The sequence below is a fragment of the Anastrepha obliqua genome, chromosome 6 (assembly GCF_027943255.1).
Source record: "Anastrepha obliqua isolate idAnaObli1 chromosome 6, idAnaObli1_1.0, whole genome shotgun sequence".
In the NCBI taxonomy this organism is placed as follows: Eukaryota; Metazoa; Arthropoda; class Insecta; order Diptera; family Tephritidae; genus Anastrepha; species Anastrepha obliqua.
Window position 1 is genome coordinate 78,694,634 of NC_072897.1, and position 15,820 is coordinate 78,710,453.

A 15,820-nucleotide genomic window follows, 5' to 3' on the forward strand; every position below is an offset into this window, starting at 1 on the left:
AGAGCAGACTTAAATTCCTATCGACGGAGATGCGAATAGCTCGGCCGGCAGTCCGTGAAGACCCGCGGCTTTGTTGTTCTTTGGCTGCGGTATCGCTATTCTCACCTCGTCATTGTCGGGTAGCTGAATGACAATTCCGTCGTCAACGATTGGGGTATCGGGATTTTCACATTCTCTGTGACATGCGCAGCTGTCACTGTTTAATAGGTTCGAGAAGTGTTCCCTCCATAATTTAAGATTGCTCTGTACGTCAGTCACCAGTTCGCCGCCTTTGTTCTTACAGGAAAACGCCCTTAAAACCTTCTGTAAGCCGCCGAACTTTCTGGTAGAATTTTCGGGCGTTGTTCCTATTGGCCAGCATCTCAAGCTCCTCGCACTCATGTATTTTTTTTTTTATTAATTTTAGTAAGTCAAGAAATACAAAGTTTCTTACTGACTACATAGAACTAAGAGTATTTATATAGAAGTAGTTGACAAAATTAAAGCCTGTTAAACTAAATTAACAAATTATTTCGGCCTCTCGTTTCTTCTGTCGGATAACACGTCTCTCTTCCGTTCTTAGCTCTCTGTAGCGATCCCACATGGCTCGCGTTGCGCCCGATCGCATGTTGCTCCATTGCTCGTGCATGCCGGTTTGTTGGGGAGTACTCTCTGGGAGCAGGAGTGAGAGTCGAGTGGCGAATCTTGTGGCTGTCTGTTGTGATTGCAGCTTTTCGATGTTGAACATTCTTTGCGTAGATGTACGTTTTTTGCTGCACAGAGGCGGGTGCGCAGTTTGGCTGCAACAAGGTAATGATCCGAGTAGATGTTGGGTCCTCGGATCGTACGTGCATCTAAAACACTAGAAACGTGTCTTCCATCTATCACAACATGATCGATCTGATTTCGCCTTTTTCGATCAGGGGACAGCCAGGTAGCTTGGTGGATCTTTTTATGCTGGAATCTGGTGCTGCAGACTACCATGTTTCGGGCCCCGGCGAAGTCGATCAGCCTCTGTCCGTTACCGGATGTTTCGTTGTGCAGGCTGAATTTTCCGACTGTGGGACCAAAAATTCCCTCCTTGCCCGCCCTGGCATTGAAGTCGGCAAGCACGATTTTTATGTCGTGGCGGGGGCATCGCTCATAGGACCGTTTGAAGCGCTAATAGAAGGAATCTTTGGTCGTATCGTCCTTCTCTTCCGTCGGGGCGTGGGCGCAAATGAGCGAGATGTTATAAAAACGGGCTTTGATGCGGATTATTGCGAGACGCTCGTCCACCGGAGTGAACGACAGTACTTGGTGACGAAGTCTGTCTCCCACAACAAATCCAACATCGAATTTGCGCTTCTTTATAAGGCGACTGTAGTAGATGTCACATGGTCCTATGGGTTTGGTGTTCCTTTCCCGTTCATCGCATCTCTTGAATGGCAGTGATGTCTCTCGAGGACATCAGCCAGTCGGGCAGAGGCACTTTCCCCATAAAGGAACCGGACATTCCAGGTGCATGCCTTTAAATCGTAGTCCTTGGTTCATTCGCTGGGGGCGGCATCAGTATAGGGAGGTCTCATCAGGGGCTTTGTACATCTATTCATTGGGAAGGATTTTTAAGTGGCGAGTCCCAAACCCAGCGCACAACCAACTATCCTGGAATACTTCGCTTTCTCACATTAGCTCACTCCCGAACGGGTGTTCGGAATCTACCCAGAGGATACGTGGCCTAATCCCGGACGTTGTGAGCTGCTTGAACCATTTGCATAATAATCGTCCTGGCCACTCCGAAGTGAATGGAGATCAGTAACTTTCCCCATTTGCGTGGACTTCAACATATGGAAGCATTCTGCAAATATATTAACACTTAACATATACTTAACAAAGAGGATCCGTGTTTTACCATCACGAAAACTATAATATCCTCTCAATGATTGACCTTGCTGATGTTTTTCTGTAGCTGAACATTTTTAGATCTCGATGCTTAAAAAATCGTGCCTCTCTTCGCCCAGCGTCAAAGAAGCGATCAGTACGCCATGCGAACTGGGCACCTTGTGTCGTGTGGGCAGAAGAAGAGCACTCATTGGATACAGTGAACACAAAGCTATCAAAGAATTTTTTTTAACTTTAAATCGCTGTATATAATAGTAGTAAGACTCTATGCGATGCATTTATCGTATGGCTTACTAAAGACTTCTAGCAGAAAACATTTATAACTTTTTACTTCACCGAATATATATAAGAATAATGGCGCCCACACTCACCGACGTAAACGTACGTTCCGTGTCAGCTGACACGATCAAACTCATGAGAGCCCCATGTAAATGAACACTGATCATCTTGTTCTTACGACGGTATGGTATATCGTATACTTGTGTAAAATGAAAATTTTGATTGTTTCGTAAAAACCTCTCAGCTGATTGCTCTCTCACCACACAGTGTTGCCAAACAGTACATTTTGATATCAATAACGAAATAAACTTAGATTTAGATTTATTTTAATTATGATTTTTAATAAAATAATTTACATACGATGTTTCATAACGTTAGTTATAGAGAAACGAACTACATATTTGCATTTGTTTGTCATGGCTTTCGTTTATTATACAATGAAAAATTGTAACTGATAAAGCGGATGTGTGTAAAACTATGTATGAAAAATTATGAATGGTAACATTGTGTCGATACAACCAAACACAAGCCCACACGAACCGATGTATTATGTAAATATGTAACCAAACGAAAGCAGCTTTTTTCTACGGTCACAAGTTTTGCTAAATTTTTTGTATCTCACGGGCAACAGACAGGGACCACGGTAACTTCGTTGGGTGTTGGTACCATAAAAATAAATATTATTATAAGAATAACATATAGTTATACGAATAAAATTTGTTTTCTACGGCTTTCACCACAATGTAGTTGAGCCCTTTGTAGTATATAGTTGAGAGGCATGCTGAGTGAGCTGCAGTAGCTACGAGAGTCGCACGTTTCCTGTGTTGTTGGTTCTATATTACTGGAAGCACATGTCAGTTCAACAGCATGCTTAAAAATTTATGAGGAATGAATTATACAGCGATTACAACTACAACTATTTGTTCCCATGGCAGCCGGTTCTACGTGCCGGGATGACTCGGGTTTTTCGCTACCGAGGGCTGCCGCCCCAGTAAACTAGCCCTGTCTTGTGCACTGAGCAGCAAGACTGCTCCAAGTATTTCACCTTAGGGCAGGCATTGAGCCTAACTCCGAAGTTTATTTCTGCTAGGTTTACCAAAGACGGCTCCACCCAAATCAATGGGATCAGTGCGACGGGTGATGCCACCTTAAGACTGCTCAGACCTTAAGACATATAAGGAGTGGTCCACACGGTATGTGGTCACATGTTGCTCCCATTATCAGGCGCACTTAGCCCAACAGCTTCTAGCTCTCTTAATGCGCTGGTGTGGCCAGTTAGCACCACAAGCGGAACCTCTACGGCCTATCGTAGCAACAATTCCACGAGGACATGTCGCCGCTCTTCCCATCCCTACCGATGTGCGCGTGGGTGAACGCACATTCCACTAGGCGATCATCGCTTCTAAGATTCGCTTTATCCCAGCTGAAAGAATCAGGGACATACGACCCCATTTCCTGAGTTTCTTCGAATAAAGAATCTCAATTTGGCAACTCGATAACTGGTTACCGAACATAAGCGGACTAAATGGGCTGAGCACCTGAAGACCTGCGACTTCAGTTCTGGTTTGAGGAAGCTCCGGAATTTCCAGTAACGCCGAAAACCTCAACGAAGTCCTAAAATCTCTATCCCGTCTGGTCGCGTAGTAATAATGATTCGTAGTGCACAAAGCGTCAGACCGGTCGAAATACTGCTATCAGGAGGCTTCGTCTTTCTTGTAACATCTTCATAATGAAAATTTAATGCTCCCCGTCAAGGAGCACAGAAAAATGCTCAACAAGCAATTCCTGTTAGGGTTTTACCGAGGAATCACCTCTGCAGACACTTGCTAGAATTTGAACCACCTCCCAGGCGAGTTAGAAGACACCTCTTTGACTACACCGACGACATCCACACAACTGCAAATACTGGAGCAGATAGTATATCTTCTTCTTCTTAATTGGCGCGATAACCGCTTACGCGATTTTGGCCGAGCTTAATAAAGCGCGCCAGTCGTTTCTTTCTCGTGCTAACCGGTGCCAATTGGACACACCAAGTGAAGCCAAGTCCTTCTCCACCTGATCTTTCCAACGCAGAGGAGGCCTTCCTCTTCCTCTGCTACCACCAGCTGGTACCGCATCGAATACTTTCAAAGCCGGAGCGTTTGTATCCATTCGGACGACATGACCCAGCCAACGTAGCCGCTGGATCTTTATTCGCTGCGCTATGTCTATGTCGTCGTAAAGCTCATACAGCTCATCGTTCCATCGTCTGCGATATTCGCCGTTGCCAACGTGCAAAGGTCCAAAAATCTTACGCAGAATCTTTCTCTCGAACACTCCAAGCGTCGCTTCATCGGATGTTGTCATCGTCCAAGCTTCTGCGCCATACGTCAGGACGGGCATGATGAGAGTCTTGTAGAGTGTTAGTTTTGTTCGTCGAGAGAGGACTTTACTGCTCAGTTGCCTACTTAGTCCAAAGTAGCACTTGTTGGCAAGAGAGATTCTACGTTGGATTTCAAGGCTGACATTGTTATAGGTGTTAATGCTGGTTCCCAAATACACGAAGTCTTTTACAACCTCAAAATTATAACTGTCTACAGTGACGTGGGTGCCGATACGCGAGTGCGCCGACTGTTTGTTTGAAGACAGGAGGTACTTCGTTTTGTCCTCGTTCACCACCAGACCCATTCGCTTTGCCTCTTTATCCAGTTTGGAGAAGGCAGAACTAACAGCGCGGTTGTTAAGGCCGATGATATCGATATCATCGGCATACGCCAACAATTGTACGCTCTTATAAAATATTTTGCCTGAGCGATTAAGTTCTGCGGCTCGTACGATGCTCTCCAACATCAGGTTAAAGAAGTCACACGACAGTGAGTCACCCTGTCTGAAACCTCGTTTGGTATCAAACGGCTCGGAGAGGTCCTTCCCAATTCTGACGGCGCTGCTGGTGTTGAGCAACGTCATCTTACATAGCCGTATTAGTTTTGCGGGGATACCAAATTCAGACATAGCGGCATACAGGTAACTCCTTTCTGTACTGTCGAATGCAGCTTTGAAGTCGACGAAAAGATGGTGTGTGTCGATTCTCCTTTCGTGGGTCTTTTCCAAGATTTGGCGTATTGTGAATATTTGGTCGATGGTAGACTTTCCAGGTCTGAAGCCACACTGATAAGGTCCAATCAGTTGGTTGACGGTGGGCTTCAGCCTTTCACACAATACGCTCGCTAGAACCTTATAGGCGATATTTAGAAGACTAATCCCGCGGTAATTGGCACAAATTGCAGGATCGCCCTTCTTATGGATTGGGCAGAGCACACTTAAATTCCAATCGGCAGGCATGCTTTCATCCGACCATATTTTGCATAGGAGCTGATGCATGCACCTTACCAGCTCCTCGCCGCCATGTTTGAATAGCTCAGCCGGGAGTCCGTCGGCGCCCGCGGCTTTGTTGTTCTTTAGGCGCGTTATCGCTATTCTCACCTCGTCATGATCGGGTAACGGAACTACAATTCCGTCGTCATCGATTGGGGTATCGGGATCTTCACATTCTCTATGACATGCGCAGCTGTCACTGTTTAACAGGTTCGAGAAGTGTTCCCTCCATAATTTAAGATTGCTCTGTACGTCAGTCACCAGATCGCCGTCTTTGTTCTTACAGGAAAATGCCCCGGTCTTAAAACCTTCTGTAAGCCGCCGAACTTTCTGGTAGAATTTTCGGGCGTTGTTCCTATTGGCCAGCATCTCAAGCTCCTCGCACTCACGTATTTCGGCCTCTCGTTTCTTCTGTCGGATAATACGTCTCTCTTCCTTTTTCAGCTCTCTGTAGCGATCCCACATGGCTCGCGTTGCGCCCGATCGCAGCGTGGCTCTATAGGCGGCATCTTTTCTTTCTGCGGCAGCATGACACTCCTCGTCGTACCAATTGTTTTTTCGGGCTCGCCGGAATCCGATTTCTTCTTCGGCGGCGGTACGTAGGGAACGAGAAATGTTGCTCCATTGCTCGCGTATGCCGATTTGTTGGGCAGTGCTTTCGGAGAGCAGGAGTGAGAGTCGAGTGGCGAATCTTCTGGCTGTCTGTTGTGATTGCAGCTTTTCGATGTCGAACATTCTTTGCGTAGGTATATGCACGTTTTTTGCTGCACAGAGGCGGGTGCGCAGTTTGGCTGCAACAAGGTAATGATCCGAGTCGATGTTGGGTCCTCGGATCGTACGTACATCTAATACACTAGAAGCGTGTCTTCCATCTATCACAACATGATCGATCTGGTTTCGCGTTTTTCGATCAGGAGACAGCCAGGTAGCTTGGTGGATTTTCTTATGCTGGAATCTGGTGCTGCAGACTACCATGTTTCGGGCCCCGGCGAAGCCGATCAGCCTCTGTCCGTTACCGGATGTTTCGTTGTGCAGGCTGAATTTTCCGAGTGTGGGACCAAAAATTCCCTCCTTGCCCACCCTGGCGTTGAAGTCGCCAAGCACGATTTTTATGTCGTGGCGGGGGCAGCGCTCATAGGAACGTTCCAGGCGCTCATAGAAGGAATCTTTGGTCGCATCGTCCTTCTCTTCCGTCGGGGCGTGGGCGCAAATTAGCGATATGTTGAAAAATCTGGCTTTGATGCGGATTGTTGCGAGACGCTCGTCCACCGGAGTGAACGACAGTACTTGGCGACGAAGTCTCTCTCCCACAACAAATCCGACACCGAATTTGCGCTCCTTTACATGGCAGCTGTAGTAGACGTCGCAAGGTCCTATGGTTTTCTTTCCTTGTCCCGTCCATCGCATCTCTTGGATGGCAGTGATGTCAGCCTTTACTCTCACGAGGACATCAACCAGCCGGGCAGAGGCACCTTCCCCATTAAGGGACCGGACATTCCAGGTGCATGCCCTCAAATCATATTCCTTATTTCGTTTGCAGGGGTCGTCATCAGTAAAGGCAGTTCTCATCCGAGGCTTTTTTAATCTTTTCATTGGGGGGGATTTTTAAGTAGCGGGTCCCAAACCCAGCGCACAACCAGCTATCCTGGAATGTTTCGCCTTCTCACGTTAGCTCACTCCCGAACGGGTGTTCGGAAGCTAACCAGAGGATACGTGGGCTAATCCCGGACGTTGTGAGCTGCTTGAACCATATGTAGAAGAATCGTCCTGGCCACTCCCAAGTGAATGGCGATCAGTAACTTTCCCCACTTGCGTGGACTTCTACACATGGAACCATCCTCCTAGCAGATAGTATATAGTCAGACATTTAAACGACATTCGTCGGGAGTTTCTTACCACCTTCCTAAACTATCTCTCAATTAATGTGATACAAGTTTATGCGTGGGATTATCCAATTATTAACGATTCGTACATTAAATTCAACATCCAAAAGATTATTCGGATACAGACGACAGACATTTTCATTAAGTCGCCTGTTGGAGAGAATTTGTTTTTTAAGTACTTAACTTAAAGCCTTAACCCATTTGCATCATAAACATATACATACGCTGAGGTCACTATCACCGGAGCGTATGCGGCATTCAATCCAAATATTTAAGTAATAGCATAACACACTCCCTAAAAGTATAAGAACACACGCTCATAACGGTAACATTTTTTGGATGCAATGATGAATTGCTATTTTTCTTCTCTTTGTTATTTCTGCTGTCACTATCAGCGATGCGGTGCAAATGCTGAAATTTGTTGTTCACTGAATTTATTCGTAACCTTAAAAATAGAAATGGCTGGAGTTCTGGAATCTGAAAGCAGTTTTCCTGATTATAGTTCACAAGAAATTAGGCCGCTAAAATGAAGAGGAATGAGAGAAATAATATGCAATTGTAATGATAGTATGGTACTAGTAAATTCGAGTGGGAAGAAAAAAATGAATTACCAAAAATTCACACAGTTTTAAGTGCATTCAGTATGTTTCAAATTGCATCAGGCAAAAAGTTTTTAAATGAAGATATTATAATGAAGATATTACTTTAAATTAAATAAAAGTTTATTATGCTTTGACTATTTTGATAGCTTAAGTACAAAAACCAACGTTACAAGTTTATTGGGGAACATATTCTAGTATAGAAGCGTCAGTTTTCACAACAAGTAGATTTATTTCAATACCGAAAAATTTACATTTCGTAAATAATGAATGTCAATCAGATCAATGTCACAATCAGGGTGAGCATTGTAGATGATTCAAATAAAATTACTAAATATACTTGTATTGTTTCCTCACAGCTAGTTCGACGCAAAAACTGCGGTAAATAATATGTAGTACAACGTTTCCACAGACAATGTTTTAATTTCTGTGCAGTCTGTGTCCAGAAGGTGTTTAGCGGATGCCAGCTTTGAGCGCCGATATAATTGGTACCCATTGTCGCTTCTTATCCTCACGTTAATACCTCGTTTTTTCACGAAGTTTCGGAGGCATAAAATAAACAAATTCTTCACCAACTCAGCAGGTAAATAATACGCCCAATCTCTTCTCTCTACGCCTTCTAATAGCAACGTCAAATGGTCAAAATAAATCACCAGTATAAGTAAATGGGCGTACAAACGGTGTTACGCAGTCAGTAGTCATCTGCCCGATCAAAGGCGGTTTGTGCTTTGCTTCACCGCACAACTCGGTTGATTTCGTTTGAGCAGAATTTATGTCTAATGCTATTAATACTCGTACGCTATTAATGCTATTGGTCGGCGGACTTATAGTGGCAAGTATGCTGCTTAGTCGATGCAGGATACCACTCTTATCTAAGTATGACGATAACTTATACAATGGACTCTACTTCTTGAGCTTACGTGTCGCAGACAAATCTGCGATCTCGTTTCCAAAATGTTCCTGTTATGCCAACTTCTATATTGTAGGATCGGCTTTCCCGATTTCTGCTGCTGAAAGTTGCGGAGGTGTATCCGCTTCCCTGCTATTTGAATGCACTTGAAATAGATTTATGGCTCGAAGAACATGGGCTACGATTCGTTGCAACTTCATATATGAGCTCAATCTGTCGAAGTCGATAGTTACGCTGCTTGACTGCGTACATAATAGTTGTTCATCGTACTGCATCTAGTAGCGTTGTTGACTGGCAATATTATTGTCATGTCATTTTCTTCCTGCTTTAGCAAGTCGGGACCCTTTACCCATCTGCTGTGACAGTTACGCTTCGGTGGTTTTAACGGACGTATTGCCACATCTGCGGGGTTTTAACATGTTGATCCCCGCCGCCGCTCTTCTTGCGGAGTTAAGCCAAGTATTTCGGCAATCGCATGGTCCTCAGATGCCTTGTACTCTCGCTCAGACGAGTATAACCAATGCAACGCAGTCTGCGAGACGCTCCAAAAACTATATGTTCGGCTCTGAATACGTCTAACCATCAGTTTGTGCAATCTCGTACCTAATGCCAGCTTAGCAGGCGCAGTCCGTGTCTCTTTACGCTACTACATACTCAACCGCAGAAAACGTAACTTAATAGTAATTCAACTCTACTCTTGTTCAGGATATGTAGAGAGTAGCATCATGGAATCTTAAACACCCTTACATAATGGAATTCTGTCCATCAAGGTAACCACTTTCTGCTTCGCTTCGCTAGCATCGCGTCGTACTAATCGATATCGCACCTCCACATATCTTGAATGAGAAGTTTAGAAAAAAATTAAAAGAACTGCCAACGATAACGATCTGCAATAGTCCCCGCTTTTTTTGAGCGCGTGTACCGTTCAAAAGATCTTTGGGCACGCGATGGAATTTGATGTGAAATGCATAGGTGTGTTCGAGGGGATAGACTTAGAACTTTATCTGCCGTGCTGCTGCGTTCCATATTGACTGCTTTTCGTTCTGTTGGCGACGATTCATTTCGCTTCTCCTCTTAGCTGGAATCCTACTTCTCTATTGATTTTAGTAATCTGTCTATCGGCAGACTTTTATGACACTCTGGTGTATCTAAACTTGCAACCAGGTCATCAGCGTAGTTTGTTACAATTGACGATGCGTCAGGGAACTCAGACTTAAAAAGTTCTGCGTTTTTATATTACATATGGTTGGTTGGTAGAGGTGCTGTCTGAGTGACACACCTCAGACTCAATTAGCGCACAAGGTGCCATTTTGGGACACCACTAGTGGAAACACTGCCGTTATTTAGTCGAACCAGTTTGATTTGACTTTAAATCTGCCTATGTGAACTATTTTCTTTCCTGCAATTTCTACCAACTTGTTCATTGAGAATTTCTCCAGCATTCTATGTCTTAGAACACCCAGAGTTGGGCACTCACACAGATAGTGGAAAACTGCCTCCCTAGAATCTTCTTGATTGCAGCTTCTACATATATTGTTATACGGCCACCCCATCTTCCTAGCAATGAAATCCTTGGAATCTATCTGAGCTTGGGAAGATAAAAGTCGGCTTGTTACCTCTATTACATAAACTAAGCTTATTGCATAGGGTATGTCTCGCATTCGCACGCATGCAATTGACGCGTACACCATTTTTGGGTGTTTGGCCGAGCTCCTCCTCCTATTTGTGGTGTGCGTCTTGATGTTGTTCCACAAATGGAGGGTCCTACAGTTTCAAGCCGACTCCGACCGGCAGATATATTTATGAGGAGCTTTTTTATGGCAGAAATACACTCGGAGGTTTGCCATTGCCTGCCGAGGGGCGACCGCTATTAGAAAAAACTTTTTCTTCATTTCGGTCTTTGACCGAGATTCAAACCTACGTTCTCTCTCTGAATTCCGAATGGTAGTAACGCACCAACCGATTCGGCTACGGCGGCCGCCGAGGCATGTATGCCGAAACCAAAACGAGACTCTGGAACCCGGCTTCTTATACATATCTTTACTACCGTGATATCTGATATCCTGTAATTAAGACATAGGTTAGCAGTTATACCTTTCTTCATAAGAATGTTTGATCATGGATTACCTGACTCTTTTCAATAGTAAGAATTGTACGCACTGTTGTTGAGCCCCATGATTTTACCATATCCATTGCTTTTGTATGGGACTCATGTGTATATCCTCCTCGCTGAGAAGGATATCCAAACTGCTAGTGGCTGCTTTTAAATGGTTCAAGTTAATCTGCACGAACTTTAACATTCTTGTTGTCGTCGGTGATGTTCACTCTGTGTTGCCTTCCTCTGGGTTTGCATCGCCTTTAATTATCTTCATTTTGGCCATTCGGATGCCAAAGCGGATATTTTGGTGCCCGTCTTGGACAGTTTTTCCAGTGATTGTTTACAGATGGCCAAAAGGAATGGACGAGAGGTTTTTTTGGCATCTTCTACCTTTATTAGCTGCCATTCTAAAGCCGTTTTTTCCATGGTTCGTTCATCGGCGGCAACCAAATGCCAGCTCTGGATCTCTTCGTATCCTTGTCAACGATCGCCACTTGTAGGTGATCCCTTGCGACCTCGCTGAAGTGTCTTTTGATTGCTGATTTTCTATTCGTTGCTCATCCCCTGTTTTGGCCTTCTTGGGGTGAGCGTTACCGCTTTCATTCTGAGAGCGATTTCTTTTTTTGTACTTGGTGCTTGCGTTAGTAGTTGGCGCGGGTATACGTTCCGAAAATTTCTTGTACTCCTCGATCACCGTCTTGTACCTCTTCTTGCCGATTTGGTTGCGTTCATGCACGGTGCCGGCTGCTGCGTTCTTGGCTATTCTGTTCAACATGTAGATAGCCCTCTGGTACCGTTGCTTCATGATCATGGATAATTTGGCTTGTTCTTTCTTTTTTGTGTCTTGTTTGTCGGTCAAATTTTGGTCCCACGAGTATGTTCGGAAGGGGTTAGTCGCTCGTCCACAGAGCCGGCATGCGTAGAGAAGGCACTTAGTACAACCGACCTTGCCCTGGCGTTGGAGGAGACCGTTTGCCCCTGGTTCTTTCGGCACGGCAATGAACGCTGTACATTCTGTCCGCATAGCCTAATTCCTTACTGATGCACGGAAGCCCTTCTACCGCGGCAAGATTTTGGTATACAAGAATGGCGATCATATACTTGAAGATCCAGGGTGAGCAAACTGCGTCGAAGATATCATATGCTTATCATATGTTCTTTATTTGTGTTTGCGTTCGTTATTGGCTTATACTGAAGTTGTGGTGGCGCTTAACTAGAGTTGATATTAGCGAATCGGCAATGCCGACTTCATGTTACTGTAGTGTTGCAAAGGCACATGTTCAAAGCGTTCGAAATTTTCTTTCATAAATGACTGCTCTGGCAACGCAAATTTTCTATTATCAACGTTGCTTCCGATTTCTGGGTGACTTTAAATGACTGTTCGGATACCACTCTGTCGTCATACCACTGAAGCGTGAGGGGGTGAGTCTGTCCTCGAACCCCGATCTTCTTGGCGATGTCTGCCCCCAAAAATGTGATATAGAACCCTTATCAAATCTTGCTAAGATTTAGTATTTACTGTTTGACTTGTAAATGTTGACAGGCAACATCCTAAACAGCTGCTTGAATATTCCATTCAGGAGCTGGCAGTTTAACACCGGCTGTACACTTCTATCGCGTTGAACAATTTGGCGTGATGCGAGTGGAACCAAATTATTTTGTAAGAGCGTTATTGTATCAACGCTGACATTCATTTATGCCACATAGCTTCTTTGAGCGACATTTTTCGTTAATGTGACCCTTTCACAGGCAGGAGAAACAACTGGTGGCTTTTGACAAATTTCCATTTGCCTTCCACGTTTTCGGCTTTAAACGACGTAAATCACTGCAATGAGGGCATTTTGCTGTTTCTGCTGCTTTTTTCTCATGGTTATCAGATGATGCATTACTTCTGAATGTACTTGTTGGCATCAGATGCACCACTCTGGCCAGCTGGTTCAACCATTTACTAAAATGTTCTATTGTAACATACTGCCTAATGGTTTCTGAATGTTTCGTTTAGTCAAACTGCTTATTCTGCAGTAGTTTGTATACCATTTGTTTTAGCAAGGAGACATTTGTTAGATGCTGGTGACATTTTGCTGACTTCAGAAAAGCTTTCACGTTGCACACTATGGACTAAAATGAAACGATTTGATCAGGTTTATGCTCGGTGATTGGCGATACAACAGGCACGTCATTTGGATGAATTAGCATTGCTGCCACTGCGTCCTTTGCTGGGCTGGTAAGGCACTTTTATAACCCTATTAAATTTTGATTATGGCTGTAACCAAATGCTTCGGTGGTGTCCTTGTAATTGGCAAAAAAGGTAGCCATTTTTCTGCGTTATTGGCAAAAGTAGGCAAATCGTAAAAAATCTCTCGATGGCATGGTGACTGTGCTCGATTTGCGTTGTCCTGACTGTATTCTCGCGCAACCTTGTTATATACCTTTGGCTTTCGATGATGCTATTTTTTAATTCTTTCATCGAAACTCTCAAGTCATTTAATGTCGCGCCAATGGCGTGCATTTGACCCTTTCCGGCTGGACCCTTCTGAGTTCAATCCTCCATTACTATACGCCTAAATGATGGCTTAGTTTCGTTGTTCTCCAGTCTTTTTAACGGTTGGCTTCGAAAAAGATATCGACATGCACTCAATTTGGGGCTGCTTGAATTTCTAAGCATATACTATATACGACCGAAATACTGTGTACAGTTGAACGTGTGTTGGATAAGGATATTAAAACAGCTGTTTATTTAAACTGTTGATTAAATGGAAACGATGAATTTGTTTAGGTGTAAGGTAAATATAACTTAAATATTAATACGGTGGATTTCACACTTTTTGCTTGTTTTTTTTTATTCGTGTTGCCTGACACGTCTGCAAATCTTTTTTTCTTAACTTGCCTTATATTTTAAAATTGATAACTGCGAGCTATGTCGATACCGTTCAGTTTATATGTATGGATATCTTTAAACATACATATGTACATTAGGGTGGTCCAAAAAAAATTTGTATGCTGCCGCCCCCCAAAATAGTAAAGAATGAAAAATAAAAAGACCCGTATTTTTTTTTTTTTTAATCAGACCATATTTAATGGTGCCGCCGGGGCTTTGAAATATCCCATGTATTTTGCATGGGAAAAAAATACTTTTTCGTATATTTCATGTAAAAACCTGGAAAATGAATATATTTTAACCGGATACCTCAGTTTCTCTTCATAATTGGTCAGGGAATAACAACTAATTATGAAATAATTAATTTTTTTGTATTAACTATTTTTTATAGAACTCCAAAAAGCCCACATAAAACGAAAATCTAAGAAAAAATCGAAAAACAATATTTTATATTACTTTTATGAAAATAGTTAATACAAAAAAAATTAATTATTTCATAATTGGTTGTTATTCCCTGACCAATTATGAAGAGAAACTGAGTTATCCGGTTAAAATATATTCATTTTCCAGGTTTTTACAAGAAATCTACGAAAAAGTATTTTTTTCCCATGCAAAATACATGGGATATTTCAAAGCCCCGGCGGCACCATTAAATATGGTCTGATTAAAAAAAAAAAAATACGGGTCTTTTTATTTTTCATTCTTTACCATTATGGGGGGCGGCAGCATAAAAATTTTTTCCCATGCATTTTTGGGCCACCCTAATGTACATGCAATAATACCGTAATATATGACAAATACAATATATAGGAAAAGCGATAAATAAAAGACTAAGAATAAACGAAATAAACGACTGAATGCCACAGGGCGACCTAACAATGTATAGATGCTTTCCATTTCAATTCAACCGGGCTCTTCGCGACATATTCTTCGATTACGATGTAACTCAAATATGTTGCTCTCTGGTCAAAATAATGAGACACGTACTTTTTTGTTCGCCCGAAAATTTTTTTTTTCAAGATTTATCGGCAATTTTGTTTTTCGCCTCAAAATCGATTTTTTTCAATTGTATATGAAAATTTTTTGTTTAAATGCTCATAGCTTAGTCAAAAACGAACCGATTTTAATGATTCTGGGTTCAAAATGATCGTAATTACTTGCACGAGCGACTTCATGTAGAAACAATTGCAAAAAAGTAGTTGAACATTTTTTATTTTGCAAAAAAAAAAAAAAATCTAAATTTTTTCGAAATTCAATATTTCAAGAAGTGTATTTTTGTTCTTTTTAACCTTTTCCAAATCGCTCGTGCAGGTAATTACGATCATTTTGAACCCAGAATCATTAAAATCGAATCGTTTTTGACTAAGTTATGAGCATTTAAAGAAAAAATTTTTTATATAAATAATTAAAAAAAAAATCGATTTTGAGGCGAAAAACAAAATTGCCGATAAATTAAAAAAAAAAAAATTTTTCGGCGAACAAAAAAATACGTGTCTCATTATTTTGACCAGAGAGCAACATATTTGAGTTACATCGAAATCGAAGAACATGTCCCTAATAGCCCGGTTGAATTGAAATGGGAAGCATCTATATACATATATAATTGGCGTTTAAACCCTTTTTAGGTGTTTGGCCGAGCTCCTCCTCTTATTTGTGGCGTGGATCAATCTAGATGTTGTTCCCCAAATGGAGGAACCTACAGTTTTAAGCTGACTCCAAACAGCAAATATTTTTTTTATGAGGAGCTGAAAAAATTTCATGGCACAAACATACTCGGAAGTTTGCCATTGTCTGCCGAGGAGCCACCGCTATTAGAAAAAACGTTTTCTTCATTGTTTCGCGGAGATTCGTTCTCGCTACGGAATTCCGAATGGTAGTCACGCACCAACCCATTCGGCTACGGGGGTGGCAATACGACCTAACAATAGAAGCTATTTTTTTTATTGCGTCGTTATGATA

At 42.6% G+C, this 15,820-nt stretch overlaps 1 protein-coding gene across 1 annotated transcript in view; it reads left to right on the forward strand.

Moving 5' to 3' along the window:
* Positions 1-15,820, forward strand: part of LOC129249852 (calsyntenin-1) — an 81,288-nt gene that overhangs the window by 62,903 nt on the left and 2,565 nt on the right. The window lies entirely within an intron of this gene.